General features: G+C 44.0%; 5 non-coding genes across 5 annotated transcripts; all 5 read right to left on the minus strand.

The window, feature by feature from the left end:
• Positions 1–218, minus strand: LOC138286023 (small nucleolar RNA U3). Its single transcript, XR_011201719.1, has one exon. It is a non-coding gene; the product is annotated as a small nucleolar RNA U3 (small nucleolar RNA).
• A 4,122-nt stretch (positions 219–4,340) lies between these two features.
• Positions 4,341–4,558, minus strand: LOC138286024 (small nucleolar RNA U3). Its single transcript, XR_011201720.1, has one exon. It is a non-coding gene; the product is annotated as a small nucleolar RNA U3 (small nucleolar RNA).
• Positions 4,559–8,680: 4,122 nt separating this feature from the next.
• LOC138286025 (small nucleolar RNA U3) lies at positions 8,681–8,898 on the minus strand. The gene has a single exon (XR_011201721.1). It is a non-coding gene; the product is annotated as a small nucleolar RNA U3 (small nucleolar RNA).
• A 4,122-nt stretch (positions 8,899–13,020) lies between these two features.
• Positions 13,021–13,238, minus strand: LOC138286026 (small nucleolar RNA U3). Its single transcript, XR_011201722.1, has one exon. It is a non-coding gene; the product is annotated as a small nucleolar RNA U3 (small nucleolar RNA).
• A 4,122-nt stretch (positions 13,239–17,360) lies between these two features.
• Positions 17,361–17,578, minus strand: LOC138286027 (small nucleolar RNA U3). Its single transcript, XR_011201723.1, has one exon. It is a non-coding gene; the product is annotated as a small nucleolar RNA U3 (small nucleolar RNA).
• Positions 17,579–21,559: the final 3,981 nt, after the last annotated feature.

Here is a 21,559-nt window from a genome sequence, read left to right on the forward strand (position 1 = left end):
ACCACTCAGTTTGTGTTTCCTTCCTCCAGTTCTTCGTAAAAGAAGAGAGGAACGTTCATCAATAGCAGACAGCAGCTGCACAAATGCAACACTGTCCACTGGCTTCGCGCTCAGAAGAAAACACTACAACTCTTCCTCGTGGTTAGCGAAGACCAGACACTTTCGAACACATTTCCTCAGTTAAAAACTATAGAAATGATCCCTGAAAGTATAGTCTTGCCTGAACCACTTCCAGCTCACACAGACAGAAAAAGTGGAAACCCTTCTTACCTACAGTAAGCACCTGTTGGGCATCAAGTCAAAAAACATATAAATATATAGATAAGACCACAAAAAATGCATTCAGCAGATGCGCGTGCATTTCTGTGCAAGAAAGAGTTCTCCCTAGAACTCGGGTGACACAATGCTTTAAAAATGTGCATATCAGAAATCAGCCACCAATCAAATTCAGCCTGCCTTTTCCCGGCCCTGTCTCACACACAGACACACACACACACACAGGTTACCTGTTGGCTGCTCCTGAAACAGACAGAGGACTACAGTATGAAAGTTAAAGTTCAAACAGGTAAAGAAACGGCAGCCATACTTTCCTTTCCTGCTCTCGTTTACCGCAACAAACACATTTTAACTTGTTTAAAAAGTAAGAGAAACAGTTGGTAAACTCACAAAAAAGACAGTCTACCGTTACTTCCAGAGCTTTCGGCACTGCACTAAATGACAATTATTACCATTTCAAGATGGCTACGCATTATCAGACTGCACGAAGTGGGTGCATTTTACTGGAGATCGGACAGAATCACCAGAGCGCTTACTCTGTTCAAGTAAAGCAGCACACACTTGCCCTCTGAGTTCACATCATACTGTGCTGAAAGTGTAGGTGGTGAAAACACTGGGAATTATTCTTGTTCACAGCCTTCATTTTGAAGCTCAAGCCAAGACATGGATTTCTCTGGTAGTTTCATCCTCAGATATCTTGGTGAGATGTTCAACTTCCTGACGCAAATCGATTTACATGTTAAGAGGCAGAGCATTAATTAGCACTCATTTGGACTACTGCAATGCCTTACACAAGGGAAAATGGGGAAAACTTGAAACAAAACGGCAGGTTCCACAGGATTTTGCAGGAAGACAGTTTTCAATCAGAATATTTGGTTCAGATTATGACCTTTCAATGTGCCGAAAGCGTGATACTGATTGCTAGTGAATGAGAAACGACCTGGTAGGTTTGCAAGTATGGAAACAAAAGGTGTAGCAAGCAACCTACCTTTACATTTTGAAAAGTTGCACCACAGATCAAATGTATGGCAATGTCTTCAATCAGTCTCCCCAAACAAAGTAACTCTCCCCCAGTTCACGTGTAAGACCCTTACAAGGCGATGGCATTCCGCAGGAACCACGGGTTACAACGGAACCTACCACTTTCAGATGAGCTCTGAATACCTGGACATCAAAGAAAGCCTTCACATCAGCAACACCTTGTCCTACCAGCCGCTTTGAACATATGCAGCTTTTCCAGGCCCCATGACTTTTAGGCATCTCTGTATTATAGAAGTATCCAAAACACGGTTTATTTTTCTTGTACAGAAGATTCCGTTCACCGGGGAGTGAATCCTTGTCGGGACAATTTTGATCCTAGTATTCTTCAGAATAGGAACCGAACATTTCAGTGAATGTATCCGTCATCCAGCCCTTCCTCAAATGAAGAAAGGAACAGCCATCAACAAAAGACAGTTGTTTCATAAATACAACTCTGCCCTTCCTTTCCAGATCAGGGCTTTTCTGCAACAACTCTCTGACACTTACAAACACTGGGGCAGATTTACGACATTTTGGCGCAGGGCAGCACAGCAAGTCACATTGCTGTGCCCTGTGTCAAAGAAAACGGGCAATAATGTGTTATATGTATGCAATACTGTCCTTTTCCACTGCGCTGGAGCCATTTTGACTGCCTAGAGCCAGCGCCGGCAACCTTGCACCATGGTGCAAGGTTGTCTGCGTTGTAGGCAAAATTGTTTTTGTGAAGGAAGAGGCACCTTCCTACACAAAAACAATCTTGGGAGGCTTTTCCCTTTTCCTATGCGTGCTGCAAAACGCAGCACACATAGAAAGGGGAAACAACAAAGAGAAATAAAGATATTTCTCCTCACTGACCCTCCCCTGGGGAGGGGTAAGGTGTTGGTGCATTCCCAGATTTACATGGCTCTGTAAATTTGGGGATGCGTCTAACAACATGGGTGTTGCGTTGGAACACACACTGCAAAGCCCTTGGATCGCCTCCCTAATGCAGAGTAAGCCAGCGCACCGCTTTACAATGCCTTGCCTTAATCACTATCTACGGGACTATTCAAAGCCACGCCAAGTGGCTTTGCGTGATCTCCTAGATATGGTTAAAAGGTCTGACCGCTGTTGCGTCACTAGAAGTCACGCAACTGCAGTGCAAGCCTCTCTTAAATATGCCCCACTAGTTCCAGTTTCTTTCTTCAGAAACTTTTTATAACGCTATGCCACTCTGTTCCAGTGGCACAGGAAGATGTCACAACAGCATTTTTGCTGCCATCTGGCTTAGCTCTCAGATGGTAAGTGATACAGACTTTAAAAACTGCTGCTGTGGTCTATGCCGCTAACTAAAGTATTGCTTCAGCACGACAGGCTCAAGTTGAAGGCGAAAAACAGTCCACATCCCCTCTTCCAGCAGGCTAGAGGGTACCACAATTTAGTCTTACTTTGTTTTTTGTTTTTATATTTACTTATCTATTTATTTCATTATTTTAAAAAAGGACATTGCTGGGAAGGCAGTCGGGCTACGCTCCTGGCTCCTATAAAGCCAAGATTAGGCAAAGTTTTGAAGCACTCAACTGGCCTGCCGCCAGAGCGGAACCTTCTCCAATTCACGCTCTGCCGCCAACCCACCCACCTCGTTTCCCCGGCATTGGGGCATGTTTGAACTCCAAAATGGCGGCCTCCAGGGTTCCACACATTGCAGCTTTACCATTTTCAAGGTACAGGGATTATTCTACTGTTTAAAAGCTGCTGGCATTCCGATTTTCTTCATGAGGCTATCAATCTTGCAGTGTTCTAATATAGCATACGAGAACATTATTAGGGGCCCAAAGGGATCATTAAACGTCTTCTGTTGAGAGTTATTGACAAAAGCGAGGGGACAGGGCATTTAACTAATGTGACAGCAGAGGAACGACGCCTATGCTGACAGCTCAACATTTCGTTCAATGAGGTAAGAATGCTTTAAATTAAACAGGAAAGCCAAAAAAACGACATTTGCTAGAATATTAGACCAGATGGCTTATTCCAACCATTATTTGATTGTTGCAACTTCACTGTCCCCAATGAATCTTAAAAAATTCCAATGTCCTAAGACATCTAGCCCTTGATGTACTAGAGGTTGTGCGAGCGTTCCTGGGAAGCTGAATGATTTTCTGCTGCGCCTACAGGCTTTTATGGTAAGTAATCAGATGCAATCCTTTACGCTTACGTTACTTTGTGCTATGCGAGTCCCCGTGCAACACCTTAGCAAATGCCCAAGACGGCGTTCTTTGTCCTCATCGGTCTAAGATCCTCAACAGCCTTATACATTTTAGGACCTGTGACCAGGGTGTTACTCTTGGTTTTAGTCTAAAAAGACTAACTAGCATTAGAAAGCCCCTTTTCCCCACGTCAATTCGACAGGGCGATAAGCCACTGAGCGGCACTAATTGTGTGGAAGATGTCTAAACTCTAAAAATAGATCAAACATAGAGGCCCAGATTTATGAAACGCTTGCGTTATCACAGCGTAAGGCAACACCAGGGCATCAGTGAGGTTTACTAAACCACGCAAGGCCACCTTGCGTGGCATTGCATGTCTTAATAAATCTAGAGTAACCCATGGCAGCGCAAGTCGCTGCCTTGCGTTACTGTTTGCCGGGAAGGCGTTCCATGGGTAGGGAGTGGGTGATCTTAGGCATCCACCCATGCTCTTTCATGCATTCCCAGATTTACTAAGAGTAGTAAACCTGGGAACGCGTACGCCTTCCCAACTGAGGAGCAACAAGGAGAAATATCTTTGTTTCTCTACGTTTTATCCTCAAGTTGTCCTGCTGAGTTGCGTAAGAGGTGAGTAAATCTTCCCCTTCCCCGTGTCCATTTGAAAAGACCCTCCTTACTTAAATGTACCAAATTACGATTAGAAAGACCGTTTGAAAAGCTCAGTTTATAAAAGAAAGCCCCAAAAAAGCCCAAAAGAGGTGATTGCAAATACAAGTCAAGTGAGAATCTGGCAACCATCAAATATCCAAGAAAAGAAGTTTAAAATGCTGTACTCTCTTAAACTGAAACAAGAAGCTAACCACTCAGTTTGTGTTTCCTTCCTCCAGTTCTTCGTAAAAGAAGAGAGGAACGTTCATCAATAGCAGACAGCAGCTGCACAAATGCAACACTGTCCACTGGCTTCGCGCTCAGAAGAAAACACTACAACTCTTCCTCGTGGTTAGCGAAGACCAGACACTTTCGAACACATTTCCTCAGTTAAAAACTATAGAAATGATCCCTGAAAGTATAGTCTTGCCTGAACCACTTCCAGCTCACACAGACAGAAAAAGTGGAAACCCTTCTTACCTACAGTAAGCACCTGTTGGGCATCAAGTCAAAAAACATATAAATATATAGATAAGACCACAAAATAGCATTCAGCAGATGCGCGTGCATTTCTGTGCAAGAAAGAGTTCTCCCTAGAACTCGGGTGACACAATGCTTTAAAAATTTGCATATCAGAAATCAGCCACCAATCAAATTCAGCCTGCCTTTTCCCGGCCCTGTCTCACACACAGACACACACACACACACACAGGTTACCTGTTGGCTGCTCCTGAAACAGACAGAGGACTACAGTATGAAAGTTAAAGTTCAAACAGGTAAAGAAACGGCAGCCATACTTTCCTTTCCTGCTCTCGTTTACCGCAACAAACACATTTTAACTTGTTTAAAAAGTAAGAGAAACAGTTGGTAAACTCACAAAAAAGACAGTCTACCGTTACTTCCAGAGCTTTCGGCACTGCACTAAATGACAATTATTACCATTTCAAGATGGCTACGCATTATCAGACTGCACGAAGTGGGTGAATTTTACTGGAGATCGGACAGAATCACCAGAGCGCTTACTCTGTTCAAGTAAAGCAGCACACACTTGCCCTCTGAGTTCACATCATACTGTGCTGAAAGTGTAGGTGGTGAAAACACTGGGAATTATTCTTGTTCACAGCCTTCATTTTGAAGCTCAAGCCAAGACATGGATTTCTCTGGTAGTTTCATCCTCAGATATCTTGGTGAGATGTTCAACTTCCTGACGCAAATCGATTTACATGTTAAGAGGCAGAGCATTAATTAGCACTCATTTGGACTACTGCAATGCCTTACACAAGGGAAAATGGGGAAAACTTGAAACAAAACGGCAGGTTCCACAGGATTTTGCAGGAAGACAGTTTTCAATCAGAATATTTGGTTCAGATTATGACCTTTCAATGTGCCAAAAGCGTGATACTGATTGCTAGTGAATGAGAAACGACCTGGTAGGTTTGCAAGTATGGAAACAAAAGGTGTAGCAAGCAACCTACCTTTACATTTTGAAAAGTTGCACCACAGATCAAATGTATGGCAATGTCTTCAATCAGTCTCCCCAAACAAAGTAACTCTCCCCCAGTTCACGTGTAAGACCCTTACAAGGCGATGGCATTCCGCAGGAACCACGGGTTACAACGGAACCTACCACTTTCAGATGAGCTCTGAATACCTGGACATCAAAGAAAGCCTTCACATCAGCAACACCTTGTCCTACCAGCCGCTTTGAACATATGCAGCTTTTCCAGGCCCCATGACTTTTAGGCATCTCTGTATTATAGAAGTATCCAAAACACGGTTTATTTTTCTTGTACAGAAGATTCCGTTCACCGGGGAGTGAATCCTTGTCGGGACAATTTTGATCCTAGTATTCTTCAGAATAGGAACCGAACATTTCAGTGAATGTATCCGTCATCCAGCCCTTCCTCAAATGAAGAAAGGAACAGCCATCAACAAAAGACAGTTGTTTCATAAATACAACTCTGCCCTTCCTTTCCAGATCAGGGCTTTTCTGCAACAACTCTCTGACACTTACAAACACTGGGGCAGATTTACGACATTTTGGCGCAGGGCAGCACAGCAAGTCACATTGCTGTGCCCTGTGTCAAAGAAAACGGGCAATAATGTGTTATATGTATGCAATACTGTCCTTTTCCACTGCGCTGGAGCCATTTTGACTGCCTAGAGCCAGCGCCGGCAACCTTGCACCATGGTGCAAGGTTGTCTGCGTTGTAGGCAAAATTGTTTTTGTGAAGGAAGAGGCACCTTCCTACACAAAAACAATCTTGGGAGGCTTTTCCCTTTTCCTATGCGTGCTGCAAAACGCAGCACACATAGAAAGGGGAAACAACAAAGAGAAATAAAGATATTTCTCCTCACTGACCCTCCCCTGGGGAGGGGTAAGGTGTTGGTGCATTCCCAGATTTACATGGCTCTGTAAATTTGGGGATGCGTCTAACAACATGGGTGTTGCGTTGGAACACACACTGCAAAGCCCTTGGATCGCCTCCCTAATGCAGAGTAAGCCAGCGCACCGCTTTACAATGCCTTGCCTTAATCACTATCTACGGGACTATTCAAAGCCACGCCAAGTGGCTTTGCGTGATCTCCTAGATATGGTTAAAGGTCTGACCGCTGTTGCGTCACTAGAAGTCACGCAACTGCAGTGCAAGCCTCTCTTAAATATGCCCCACTAGTTCCAGTTTCTTTCTTCAGAAACTTTTTATAACGCTATGCCACTCTGTTCCAATGGCACAGGAAGATGTCACAACAGCATTTTTGCTGCCATCTGGCTTAGCTCTCAGATGGTAAGTGATACAGACTTTAAAAACTGCTGCTGTGGTCTATGCCGCTAACTAAAGTATTGCTTCAGCACGACAGGCTCAAGTTGAAGGCGAAAAACAGTCCACATCCCCTCTTCCAGCAGGCTAGAGGGTACCACAATTTAGTCTTACTTTGTTTTTTGTTTTTATATTTACTTATCTATTTATTTCATTATTTTAAAAAAGGACATTGCTGGGAAGGCAGTCGGGCTACGCTCCTGGCTCCTATAAAGCCAAGATTAGGCAAAGTTTTGAAGCACTCAACTGGCCTGCCGCCAGAGCGGAACCTTCTCCAATTCACGCTCTGCCGCCAACCCACCCACCTCGTTTCCCCGGCATTGGGGCATGTTTGAACTCCAAAATGGCGGCCTCCGGGGTTCCACACATTGCAGCTTTACCATTTTCAAGGTACAGGGATTATTCTACTGTTTAAAAGCTGCTGGCATTCCGATTTTCTTCATGAGGCTATCAATCTTGCAGTGTTCTAATATAGCATACGAGAACATTATTAGGGGCCCAAAGGGATCATTAAACGTCTTCTGTTGAGAGTTATTGACAAAAGCGAGGGGACAGGGCATTTAACTAATGTGACAGCAGAGGAACGACGCCTATGCTGACAGCTCAACATTTCGTTCAATGAGGTAAGAATGCTTTAAATTAAACAGGAAAGCCAAAAAAACGACATTTGCTAGAATATTAGACCAGATGGCTTATTCCAACCATTATTTGATTGTTGCAACTTCACTGTCCCCAATGAATCTTAAAAAATTCCAATGTCCTAAGACATCTAGCCCTTGATGTACTAGAGGTTGTGCGAGCGTTCCTGGGAAGCTGAATGATTTTCTGCTGCGCCTACAGGCTTTTATGGTAAGTAATCAGATGCAATCCTTTACGCTTACGTTACTTTGTGCTATGCGAGTCCCCGTGCAACACCTTAGCAAATGCCCAAGACGGCGTTCTTTGTCCTCATCGGTCTAAGATCCTCAACAGCCTTATACATTTTAGGACCTGTGACCAGGGTGTTACTCTTGGTTTTAGTCTAAAAAGACTAACTAGCATTAGAAAGCCCCTTTTCCCCACGTCAATTCGACAGGGCGATAAGCCACTGAGCGGCACTAATTGTGTGGAAGATGTCTAAACTCTAAAAATAGATCAAACATAGAGGCCCAGATTTATGAAACGCTTGCGTTATCACAGCGTAAGGCAACACCAGGGCATCAGTGAGGTTTACTAAACCACGCAAGGCCACCTTGCGTGGCATTGCATGTCTTAATAAATCTAGAGTAACCCATGGCAGCGCAAGTCGCTGCCTTGCGTTACTGTTTGCCGGGAAGGCGTTCCATGGGTAGGGAGTGGGTGATCTTAGGCATCCACCCATGCTCTTTCATGCATTCCCAGATTTACTAAGAGTAGTAAACCTGGGAACGCGTACGCCTTCCCAACTGAGGAGCAACAAGGAGAAATATCTTTGTTTCTCTACGTTTTATCCTCAAGTTGTCCTGCTGAGTTGCGTAAGAGGTGAGTAAATCTTCCCCTTCCCCGGGTCCATTTGAAAAGACCCTCCTTACTTAAATGTACCAAATTACGATTAGAAAGACCGTTTGAAAAGCTCAGTTTATAAAAGAAAGCCCCAAAAAAGCCCAAAAGAGGTGATTGCAAATACAAGTCAAGTGAGAATCTGGCAACCATCAAATATCCAAGAAAAGAAGTTTAAAATGCTGTACTCTCTTAAACTGAAACAAGAAGCTAACCACTCAGTTTGTGTTTCCTTCCTCCAGTTCTTCGTAAAAGAAGAGAGGAACGTTCATCAATAGCAGACAGCAGCTGCACAAATGCAACACTGTCCACTGGCTTCGCGCTCAGAAGAAAACACTACAACTCTTCCTCGTGGTTAGCGAAGACCAGACACTTTCGAACACATTTCCTCAGTTAAAAACTATAGAAATGATCCCTGAAAGTATAGTCTTGCCTGAACCACTTCCAGCTCACACAGACAGAAAAAGTGGAAACCCTTCTTACCTACAGTAAGCACCTGTTGGGCATCAAGTCAAAAAACATATAAATATATAGATAAGACCACAAAAAATGCATTCAGCAGATGCGCGTGCATTTCTGTGCAAGAAAGAGTTCTCCCTAGAACTCGGGTGACACAATGCTTTAAAAATGTGCATATCAGAAATCAGCCACCAATCAAATTCAGCCTGCCTTTTCCCGGCCCTGTCTCACACACAGACACACACACACACACAGGTTACCTGTTGGCTGCTCCTGAAACAGACAGAGGACTACAGTATGAAAGTTAAAGTTCAAACAGGTAAAGAAACGGCAGCCATACTTTCCTTTCCTGCTCTCGTTTACCGCAACAAACACATTTTAACTTGTTTAAAAAGTAAGAGAAACAGTTGGTAAACTCACAAAAAAGACAGTCTACCGTTACTTCCAGAGCTTTCGGCACTGCACTAAATGACAATTATTACCATTTCAAGATGGCTACGCATTATCAGACTGCACGAAGTGGGTGCATTTTACTGGAGATCGGACAGAATCACCAGAGCGCTTACTCTGTTCAAGTAAAGCAGCACACACTTGCCCTCTGAGTTCACATCATACTGTGCTGAAAGTGTAGGTGGTGAAAACACTGGGAATTATTCTTGTTCACAGCCTTCATTTTGAAGCTCAAGCCAAGACATGGATTTCTCTGGTAGTTTCATCCTCAGATATCTTGGTGAGATGTTCAACTTCCTGACGCAAATCGATTTACATGTTAAGAGGCAGAGCATTAATTAGCACTCATTTGGACTACTGCAATGCCTTACACAAGGGAAAATGGGGAAAACTTGAAACAAAACGGCAGGTTCCACAGGATTTTGCAGGAAGACAGTTTTCAATCAGAATATTTGGTTCAGATTATGACCTTTCAATGTGCCGAAAGCGTGATACTGATTGCTAGTGAATGAGAAACGACCTGGTAGGTTTGCAAGTATGGAAACAAAAGGTGTAGCAAGCAACCTACCTTTACATTTTGAAAAGTTGCACCACAGATCAAATGTATGGCAATGTCTTCAATCAGTCTCCCCAAACAAAGTAACTCTCCCCCAGTTCACGTGTAAGACCCTTACAAGGCGATGGCATTCCGCAGGAACCACGGGTTACAACGGAACCTACCACTTTCAGATGAGCTCTGAATACCTGGACATCAAAGAAAGCCTTCACATCAGCAACACCTTGTCCTACCAGCCGCTTTGAACATATGCAGCTTTTCCAGGCCCCATGACTTTTAGGCATCTCTGTATTATAGAAGTATCCAAAACACGGTTTATTTTTCTTGTACAGAAGATTCCGTTCACCGGGGAGTGAATCCTTGTCGGGACAATTTTGATCCTAGTATTCTTCAGAATAGGAACCGAACATTTCAGTGAATGTATCCGTCATCCAGCCCTTCCTCAAATGAAGAAAGGAACAGCCATCAACAAAAGACAGTTGTTTCATAAATACAACTCTGCCCTTCCTTTCCAGATCAGGGCTTTTCTGCAACAACTCTCTGACACTTACAAACACTGGGGCAGATTTACGACATTTTGGCGCAGGGCAGCACAGCAAGTCACATTGCTGTGCCCTGTGTCAAAGAAAACGGGCAATAATGTGTTATATGTATGCAATACTGTCCTTTTCCACTGCGCTGGAGCCATTTTGACTGCCTAGAGCCAGCGCCGGCAACCTTGCACCATGGTGCAAGGTTGTCTGCGTTGTAGGCAAAATTGTTTTTGTGAAGGAAGAGGCACCTTCCTACACAAAAACAATCTTGGGAGGCTTTTCCCTTTTCCTATGCGTGCTGCAAAACGCAGCACACATAGAAAGGGGAAACAACAAAGAGAAATAAAGATATTTCTCCTCACTGACCCTCCCCTGGGGAGGGGTAAGGTGTTGGTGCATTCCCAGATTTACATGGCTCTGTAAATTTGGGGATGCGTCTAACAACATGGGTGTTGCGTTGGAACACACACTGCAAAGCCCTTGGATCGCCTCCCTAATGCAGAGTAAGCCAGCGCACCGCTTTACAATGCCTTGCCTTAATCACTATCTACGGGACTATTCAAAGCCACGCCAAGTGGCTTTGCGTGATCTCCTAGATATGGTTAAAAGGTCTGACCGCTGTTGCGTCACTAGAAGTCACGCAACTGCAGTGCAAGCCTCTCTTAAATATGCCCCACTAGTTCCAGTTTCTTTCTTCAGAAACTTTTTATAACGCTATGCCACTCTGTTCCAGTGGCACAGGAAGATGTCACAACAGCATTTTTGCTGCCATCTGGCTTAGCTCTCAGATGGTAAGTGATACAGACTTTAAAAACTGCTGCTGTGGTCTATGCCGCTAACTAAAGTATTGCTTCAGCACGACAGGCTCAAGTTGAAGGCGAAAAACAGTCCACATCCCCTCTTCCAGCAGGCTAGAGGGTACCACAATTTAGTCTTACTTTGTTTTTTGTTTTTATATTTACTTATCTATTTATTTCATTATTTTAAAAAAGGACATTGCTGGGAAGGCAGTCGGGCTACGCTCCTGGCTCCTATAAAGCCAAGATTAGGCAAAGTTTTGAAGCACTCAACTGGCCTGCCGCCAGAGCGGAACCTTCTCCAATTCACGCTCTGCCGCCAACCCACCCACCTCGTTTCCCCGGCATTGGGGCATGTTTGAACTCCAAAATGGCGGCCTCCAGGGTTCCACACATTGCAGCTTTACCATTTTCAAGGTACAGGGATTATTCTACTGTTTAAAAGCTGCTGGCATTCCGATTTTCTTCATGAGGCTATCAATCTTGCAGTGTTCTAATATAGCATACGAGAACATTATTAGGGGCCCAAAGGGATCATTAAACGTCTTCTGTTGAGAGTTATTGACAAAAGCGAGGGGACAGGGCATTTAACTAATGTGACAGCAGAGGAACGACGCCTATGCTGACAGCTCAACATTTCGTTCAATGAGGTAAGAATGCTTTAAATTAAACAGGAAAGCCAAAAAAACGACATTTGCTAGAATATTAGACCAGATGGCTTATTCCAACCATTATTTGATTGTTGCAACTTCACTGTCCCCAATGAATCTTAAAAAATTCCAATGTCCTAAGACATCTAGCCCTTGATGTACTAGAGGTTGTGCGAGCGTTCCTGGGAAGCTGAATGATTTTCTGCTGCGCCTACAGGCTTTTATGGTAAGTAATCAGATGCAATCCTTTACGCTTACGTTACTTTGTGCTATGCGAGTCCCCGTGCAACACCTTAGCAAATGCCCAAGACGGCGTTCTTTGTCCTCATCGGTCTAAGATCCTCAACAGCCTTATACATTTTAGGACCTGTGACCAGGGTGTTACTCTTGGTTTTAGTCTAAAAAGACTAACTAGCATTAGAAAGCTCCTTTTCCCCACGTCAATTCGACAGGGCGATAAGCCACTGAGCGGCACTAATTGTGTGGAAGATGTCTAAACTCTAAAAATAGATCAAACATAGAGGCCCAGATTTATGAAACGCTTGCGTTATCACAGCGTAAGGCAACACCAGGGCATCAGTGAGGTTTACTAAACCACGCAAGGCCACCTTGCGTGGCATTGCATGTCTTAATAAATCTAGAGTAACCCATGGCAGCGCAAGTCGCTGCCTTGCGTTACTGTTTGCCGGGAAGGCGTTCCATGGGTAGGGAGTGGGTGATCTTAGGCATCCACCCATGCTCTTTCATGCATTCCCAGATTTACTAAGAGTAGTAAACCTGGGAACGCGTACGCCTTCCCAACTGAGGAGCAACAAGGAGAAATATCTTTGTTTCTCTACGTTTTATCCTCAAGTTGTCCTGCTGAGTTGCGTAAGAGGTGAGTAAATCTTCCCCTTCCCCGTGTCCATTTGAAAAGACCCTCCTTACTTAAATGTACCAAATTACGATTAGAAAGACCGTTTGAAAAGCTCAGTTTATAAAAGAAAGCCCCAAAAAAGCCCAAAAGAGGTGATTGCAAATACAAGTCAAGTGAGAATCTGGCAACCATCAAATATCCAAGAAAAGAAGTTTAAAATGCTGTACTCTCTTAAACTGAAACAAGAAGCTAACCACTCAGTTTGTGTTTCCTTCCTCCAGTTCTTCGTAAAAGAAGAGAGGAACGTTCATCAATAGCAGACAGCAGCTGCACAAATGCAACACTGTCCACTGGCTTCGCGCTCAGAAGAAAACACTACAACTCTTCCTCGTGGTTAGCGAAGACCAGACACTTTCGAACACATTTCCTCAGTTAAAAACTATAGAAATGATCCCTGAAAGTATAGTCTTGCCTGAACCACTTCCAGCTCACACAGACAGAAAAAGTGGAAACCCTTCTTACCTACAGTAAGCACCTGTTGGGCATCAAGTCAAAAAACATATAAATATATAGATAAGACCACAAAAAATGCATTCAGCAGATGCGCGTGCATTTCTGTGCAAGAAAGAGTTCTCCCTAGAACTCGGGTGACACAATGCTTTAAAAATGTGCATATCAGAAATCAGCCACCAATCAAATTCAGCCTGCCTTTTCCCGGCCCTGTCTCACACACAGACACACACACACACACAGGTTACCTGTTGGCTGCTCCTGAAACAGACAGAGGACTACAGTATGAAAGTTAAAGTTCAAACAGGTAAAGAAACGGCAGCCATACTTTCCTTTCCTGCTCTCGTTTACCGCAACAAACACATTTTAACTTGTTTAAAAAGTAAGAGAAACAGTTGGTAAACTCACAAAAAAGACAGTCTACCGTTACTTCCAGAGCTTTCGGCACTGCACTAAATGACAATTATTACCATTTCAAGATGGCTACGCATTATCAGACTGCACGAAGTGGGTGCATTTTACTGGAGATCGGACAGAATCACCAGAGCGCTTACTCTGTTCAAGTAAAGCAGCACACACTTGCCCTCTGAGTTCACATCATACTGTGCTGAAAGTGTAGGTGGTGAAAACACTGGGAATTATTCTTGTTCACAGCCTTCATTTTGAAGCTCAAGCCAAGACATGGATTTCTCTGGTAGTTTCATCCTCAGATATCTTGGTGAGATGTTCAACTTCCTGACGCAAATCGATTTACATGTTAAGAGGCAGAGCATTAATTAGCACTCATTTGGACTACTGCAATGCCTTACACAAGGGAAAATGGGGAAAACTTGAAACAAAACGGCAGGTTCCACAGGATTTTGCAGGAAGACAGTTTTCAATCAGAATATTTGGTTCAGATTATGACCTTTCAATGTGCCGAAAGCGTGATACTGATTGCTAGTGAATGAGAAACGACCTGGTAGGTTTGCAAGTATGGAAACAAAAGGTGTAGCAAGCAACCTACCTTTACATTTTGAAAAGTTGCACCACAGATCAAATGTATGGCAATGTCTTCAATCAGTCTCCCCAAACAAAGTAACTCTCCCCCAGTTCACGTGTAAGACCCTTACAAGGCGATGGCATTCCGCAGGAACCACGGGTTACAACGGAACCTACCACTTTCAGATGAGCTCTGAATACCTGGACATCAAAGAAAGCCTTCACATCAGCAACACCTTGTCCTACCAGCCGCTTTGAACATATGCAGCTTTTCCAGGCCCCATGACTTTTAGGCATCTCTGTATTATAGAAGTATCCAAAACACGGTTTATTTTTCTTGTACAGAAGATTCCGTTCACCGGGGAGTGAATCCTTGTCGGGACAATTTTGATCCTAGTATTCTTCAGAATAGGAACCGAACATTTCAGTGAATGTATCCGTCATCCAGCCCTTCCTCAAATGAAGAAAGGAACAGCCATCAACAAAAGACAGTTGTTTCATAAATACAACTCTGCCCTTCCTTTCCAGATCAGGGCTTTTCTGCAACAACTCTCTGACACTTACAAACACTGGGGCAGATTTACGACATTTTGGCGCAGGGCAGCACAGCAAGTCACATTGCTGTGCCCTGTGTCAAAGAAAACGGGCAATAATGTGTTATATGTATGCAATACTGTCCTTTTCCACTGCGCTGGAGCCATTTTGACTGCCTAGAGCCAGCGCCGGCAACCTTGCACCATGGTGCAAGGTTGTCTGCGTTGTAGGCAAAATTGTTTTTGTGAAGGAAGAGGCACCTTCCTACACAAAAACAATCTTGGGAGGCTTTTCCCTTTTCCTATGCGTGCTGCAAAACGCAGCACACATAGAAAGGGGAAACAACAAAGAGAAATAAAGATATTTCTCCTCACTGACCCTCCCCTGGGGAGGGGTAAGGTGTTGGTGCATTCCCAGATTTACATGGCTCTGTAAATTTGGGGATGCGTCTAACAACATGGGTGTTGCGTTGGAACACACACTGCAAAGCCCTTGGATCGCCTCCCTAATGCAGAGTAAGCCAGCGCACCGCTTTACAATGCCTTGCCTTAATCACTATCTACGGGACTATTCAAAGCCACGCCAAGTGGCTTTGCGTGATCTCCTAGATATGGTTAAAAGGTCTGACCGCTGTTGCGTCACTAGAAGTCACGCAACTGCAGTGCAAGCCTCTCTTAAATATGCCCCACTAGTTCCAGTTTCTTTCTTCAGAAACTTTTTATAACGCTATGCCACTCTGTTCCAGTGGCACAGGAAGATGTCACAACAGCATTTTTGCTGCCATCTGGCTTAGCTCTCAGATGGTAAGTGATACAGACTTTAAAAACTGCTGCTGTGGTCTATGCCGCTAACTAAAGTATTGCTTCAGCACGACAGGCTCAAGTTGAAGGCGAAAAACAGTCCACATCCCCTCTTCCAGCAGGCTAGAGGGTACCACAATTTAGTCTTACTTTGTTTTTTGTTTTTATATTTACTTATCTATTTATTTCATTATTTTAAAAAAGGACATTGCTGGGAAGGCAGTCGGGCTACGCTCCTGGCTCCTATAAAGCCAAGATTAGGCAAAGTTTTGAAGCACTCAACTGGCCTGCCGCCAGAGCGGAACCTTCTCCAATTCACGCTCTGCCGCCAACCCACCCACCTCGTTTCCCCGGCATTGGGGCATGTTTGAACTCCAAAATGGCGGCCTCCAGGGTTCCACACATTGCAGCTTTACCATTTTCAAGGTACAGGGATTATTCTACTGTTTAAAAGCTGCTGGCATTCCGATTTTCTTCATGAGGCTATCAATCTTGCAGTGTTCTAATATAGCATACGAGAACATTATTAGGGGCCCAAAGGGATCATTAAACGTCTTCTGTTGAGAGTTATTGACAAAAGCGAGGGGACAGGGCATTTAACTAATGTGACAGCAGAGGAACGACGCCTATGCTGACAGCTCAACATTTCGTTCAATGAGGTAAGAATGCTTTAAATTAAACAGGAAAGCCAAAAAAACGACATTTGCTAGAATATTAGACCAGATGGCTTATTCCAACCATTATTTGATTGTTGCAACTTCACTGTCCCCAATGAATCTTAAAAAATTCCAATGTCCTAAGACATCTAGCCCTTGATGTACTAGAGGTTGTGCGAGCGTTCCTGGGAAGCTGAATGATTTTCTGCTGCGCCTACAGGCTTTTATGGTAAGTAATCAGATGCAATCCTTTACGCTTACGTTACTTTGTGCTATGCGAGTCCCCGTGCAACACCTTAGCAAATGCCCAAGACGGCGTTCTTTGTCCTCATCGGTCTAAGATCCTCAACAGCCTTATACATTTTAGGACCTGTGACCAGGGTGTTACTCTTGGTTTTAGTCTAAAAAGACTAACTAGCATTAGAAAGCTCCTTTTCCCCACGTCAATTCGACAGGGCGATAAGCCACTGAGCGGCACTAATTGTGTGGAAGATGTCTAAACTCTAAAAATAGATCAAACATAGAGGCCCAGATTTATGAAACGCTTGCGTTATCACAGCGTAAGGCAACACCAGGGCATCAGTGAGGTTTACTAAACCACGCAAGGCCACCTTGCGTGGCATTGCATGTCTTAATAAATCTAGAGTAACCCATGGCAGCGCAAGTCGCTGCCTTGCGTTACTGTTTGCCGGGAAGGCGTTCCATGGGTAGGGAGTGGGTGATCTTAGGCATCCACCCATGCTCTTTCATGCATTCCCAGATTTACTAAGAGTAGTAAACCTGGGAACGCGTACGCCTTCCCAACTGAGGAGCAACAAGGAGAAATATCTTTGTTTCTCTACGTTTTATCCTCAAGTTGTCCTGCTGAGTTGCGTAAGAGGTGAGTAAATCTTCCCCTTCCCCGTGTCCATTTGAAAAGACCCTCCTTACTTAAATGTACCAAATTACGATTAGAAAGACCGTTTGAAAAGCTCAGTTTATAAAAGAAAGCCCCAAAAAAGCCCAAAAGAGGTGATTGCAAATACAAGTCAAGTGAGAATCTGGCAACCATCAAATATCCAAGAAAAGAAGTTTAAAATGCTGTACTCTCTTAAACTGAAACAAGAAGCTAACCACTCAGTTTGTGTTTCCTTCCTCCAGTTCTTCGTAAAAGAAGAGAGGAACGTTCATCAATAGCAGACAGCAGCTGCACAAATGCAACACTGTCCACTGGCTTCGCGCTCAGAAGAAAACACTACAACTCTTCCTCGTGGTTAGCGAAGACCAGACACTTTCGAACACATTTCCTCAGTTAAAAACTATAGAAATGATCCCTGAAAGTATAGTCTTGCCTGAACCACTTCCAGCTCACACAGACAGAAAAAGTGGAAACCCTTCTTACCTACAGTAAGCACCTGTTGGGCATCAAGTCAAAAAACATATAAATATATAGATAAGACCACAAAATAGCATTCAGCAGATGCGCGTGCATTTCTGTGCAAGAAAGAGTTCTCCCTAGAACTCGGGTGACACAATGCTTTAAAAATTTGCATATCAGAAATCAGCCACCAATCAAATTCAGCCTGCCTTTTCCCGGCCCTGTCTCACACACAGACACACACACACAGGTTACCTGTTGGCTGCTCCTGAAACAGACAGAGGACTACAGTATGAAAGTTAAAGTTCAAACAGGTAAAGAAACGGCAGCCATACTTTCCTTTCCTGCTCTCGTTTACCGCAACAAACACATTTTAACTTGTTTAAAAAGTAAGAGAAACAGTTGGTAAACTCACAAAAAAGACAGTCTACCGTTACTTCCAGAGCTTTCGGCACTGCACTAAATGACAATTATTACCATTTCAAGATGGCTACGCATTATCAGACTGCACGAAGTGGGTGAATTTTACTGGAGATCGGACAGAATCACCAGAGCGCTTACTCTGTTCAAGTAAAGCAGCACACACTTGCCCTCTGAGTTCACATCATACTGTGCTGAAAGTGTAGGTGGTGAAAACACTGGGAATTATTCTTGTTCACAGCCTTCATTTTGAAGCTCAAGCCAAGACATGGATTTCTCTGGTAGTTTCATCCTCAGAAAATATCTTGGTGAGATGTTCAACTTCCTGACGCAAATCGATTTACATGTTAAGAGGCAGAGCATTAATTAGCACTCATTTGGACTACTGCAATGCCTTACACAAGGGAAAATGGGGAAAACTTGAAACAAAACGGCAGGTTCCACAGGATTTTGCAGGAAGACAGTTTTCAATCAGAATATTTGGTTCAGATTATGACCTTTCAATGTGCCAAAAGCGTGATACTGATTGCTAGTGAATGAGAAACGACCTGGTAGGTTTGCAAGTATGGAAACAAAAGGTGTAGCAAGCAACCTACCTTTACATTTTGAAAAGTTGCACCACAGATCAAATGTATGGCAATGTCTTCAATCAGTCTCCCCAAACAAAGTAACTCTCCCCCAGTTCACGTGTAAGACCCTTACAAGGCGATGGCATTCCGCAGGAACCACGGGTTACAACGGAACCTACCACTTTCAGATGAGCTCTGAATACCTGGACATCAAAGAAAGCCTTCACATCAGCAACACCTTGTCCTACCAGCCGCTTTGAACATATGCAGCTTTTCCAGGCCCCATGACTTTTAGGCATCTCTGTATTATAGAAGTATCCAAAACACGGTTTATTTTTCTTGTACAGAAGATTCCGTTCACCGGGGAGTGAATCCTTGTCGGGACAATTTTGATCCTAGTATTCTTCAGAATAGGAACCGAACATTTCAGTGAATGTATCCGTCATCCAGCCCTTCCTCAAATGAAGAAAGGAACAGCCATCAACAAAAGACAGTTGTTTCATAAATACAACTCTGCCCTTCCTTTCCAGATCAGGGCTTTTCTGCAACAACTCTCTGACACTTACAAACACTGGGGCAGATTTACGACATTTTGGCGCAGGGCAGCACAGCAAGTCACATTGCTGTGCCCTGTGTCAAAGAAAACGGGCAATAATGTGTTATATGTATGCAATACTGTCCTTTTCCACTGCGCTGGAGCCATTTTGACTGCCTAGAGCCAGCGCCGGCAACCTTGCACCATGGTGCAAGGTTGTCTGCGTTGTAGGCAAAATTGTTTTTGTGAAGGAAGAGGCACCTTCCTACACAAAAACAATCTTGGGAGGCTTTTCCCTTTTCCTATGCGTGCTGCAAAACGCAGCACACATAGAAAGGGGAAACAACAAAGAGAAATAAAGATATTTCTCCTCACTGACCCTCCCCTGGGGAGGGGTAAGGTGTTGGTGCATTCCCAGATTTACATGGCTCTGTAAATTTGGGGATGCGTCTAACAACATGGGTGTTGCGTTGGAACACACACTGCAAAGCCCTTGGATCGCCTCCCTAATGCAGAGTAAGCCAGCGCACCGCTTTACAATGCCTTGCCTTAATCACTATCTACGGGACTATTCAAAGCCACGCCAAGTGGCTTTGCGTGATCTCCTAGATATGGTTAAAAGGTCTGACCGCTGTTGCGTCACTAGAAGTCACGCAACTGCAGTGCAAGCCTCTCTTAAATATGCCCCACTAGTTCCAGTTTCTTTCTTCAGAAACTTTTTATAACGCTATGCCACTCTGTTCCAGTGGCACAGGAAGATGTCACAACAGCATTTTTGCTGCCATCTGGCTTAGCTCTCAGATGGTAAGTGATACAGACTTTAAAAACTGCTGCTGTGGTCTATGCCGCTAACTAAAGTATTGCTTCAGCACGACAGGCTCAAGTTGAAGGCGAAAAACAGTCCACATCCCCTCTTCCAGCAGGCTAGAGGGTACCACAATTTAGTCTTACTTTGTTTTTTGTTTTTATATTTACTTATCTATTTATTTCATTATTTTAAAAAAGGACATTGCTGGGAAGGCAGTCGGGCTACGCTCCTGGCTCCTATAAAGCCAAGATTAGGCAAAGTTTTGAAGCACTCAACTGGCCTGCCGCCAGAGCGGAACCTTCTCCAATTCACGCTCTGCCGCCAACCCACCCACCTCGTTTCCCCGGCATTGGGGCATGTTTGAACTCCAAAATGGCGGCCTCCGGGGTTCCACACATTGCAGCTTTACCATTTTCAAGGTACAGGGATTATTCTACTGTTTAAAAGCTGCTGGCATTCCGATTTTCTTCATGAGGCTATCAATCTTGCAGTGTTCTAATATAGCATACGAGAACATTATTAGGGGCCCAAAGGGATCATTAAACGTCTTCTGTTGAGAGTTATTGACAAAAGCGAGGGGACAGGGCATTTAACTAATGTGACAGCAGAGGAACGACGCCTATGCTGACAGCTCAACATTTCGTTCAATGAGGTAAGAATGCTTTAAATTAAACAGGAAAGCCAAAAAAACGACATTTGCTAGAATATTAGACCAGATGGCTTATTCCAACCATTATTTGATTGTTGCAACTTCACTGTCCCCAATGAATCTTAAAAAATTCCAATGTCCTAAGACATCTAGCCCTTGATGTACTAGAGGTTGTGCGAGCGTTCCTGGGAAGCTGAATGATTTTCTGCTGCGCCTACAGGCTTTTATGGTAAGTAATCAGATGCAATCCTTTACGCTTACGTTACTTTGTGCTATGCGAGTCCCCGTGCAACACCTTAGCAAATGCCCAAGACGGCGTTCTTTGTCCTCATCGGTCTAAGATCCTCAACAGCCTTATACATTTTAGGACCTGTGACCAGGGTGTTACTCTTGGTTTTAGTCTAAAAAGACTAACTAGCATTAGAAAGCCCCTTTTCCCCACGTCAATTCGACAGGGCGATAAGCCACTGAGCGGCACTAATTGTGTGGAAGATGTCTAAACTCTAAAAATAGATCAAACATAGAGGCCCAGATTTATGAAACGCTTGCGTTATCACAGCGTAAGGCAACACCAGGGCATCAGTGAGGTTTACTAAACCACGCAAGGCCACCTTGCGTGGCATTGCATGTCTTAATAAATCTAGAGTAACCCATGGCAGCGCAAGTCGCTGCCTTGCGTTACTGTTTGCCGGGAAGGCGTTCCATGGGTAGGGAGTGGGTGATCTTAGGCATCCACCCATGCTCTTTCATGCATTCCCAGATTTACTAAGAGTAGTAAACCTGGGAACGCGTACGCCTTCCCAACTGAGGAGCAACAAGGAGAAATATCTTTGTTTCTCTACGTTTTATCCTCAAGTTGTCCTGCTGAGTTGCGTAAGAGGTGAGTAAATCTTCCCCTTCCCCGGGTCCATTTGAAAAGACCCTCCTTACTTAAATGTACCAAATTACGATTAGAAAGACCGTTTGAAAAGC

The sequence above is a fragment of the Pleurodeles waltl genome, chromosome 3_1 (genome assembly GCF_031143425.1).
Source record: "Pleurodeles waltl isolate 20211129_DDA chromosome 3_1, aPleWal1.hap1.20221129, whole genome shotgun sequence".
Lineage (NCBI taxonomy): Eukaryota > Metazoa > Chordata > Amphibia > Caudata > Salamandridae > Pleurodeles > Pleurodeles waltl.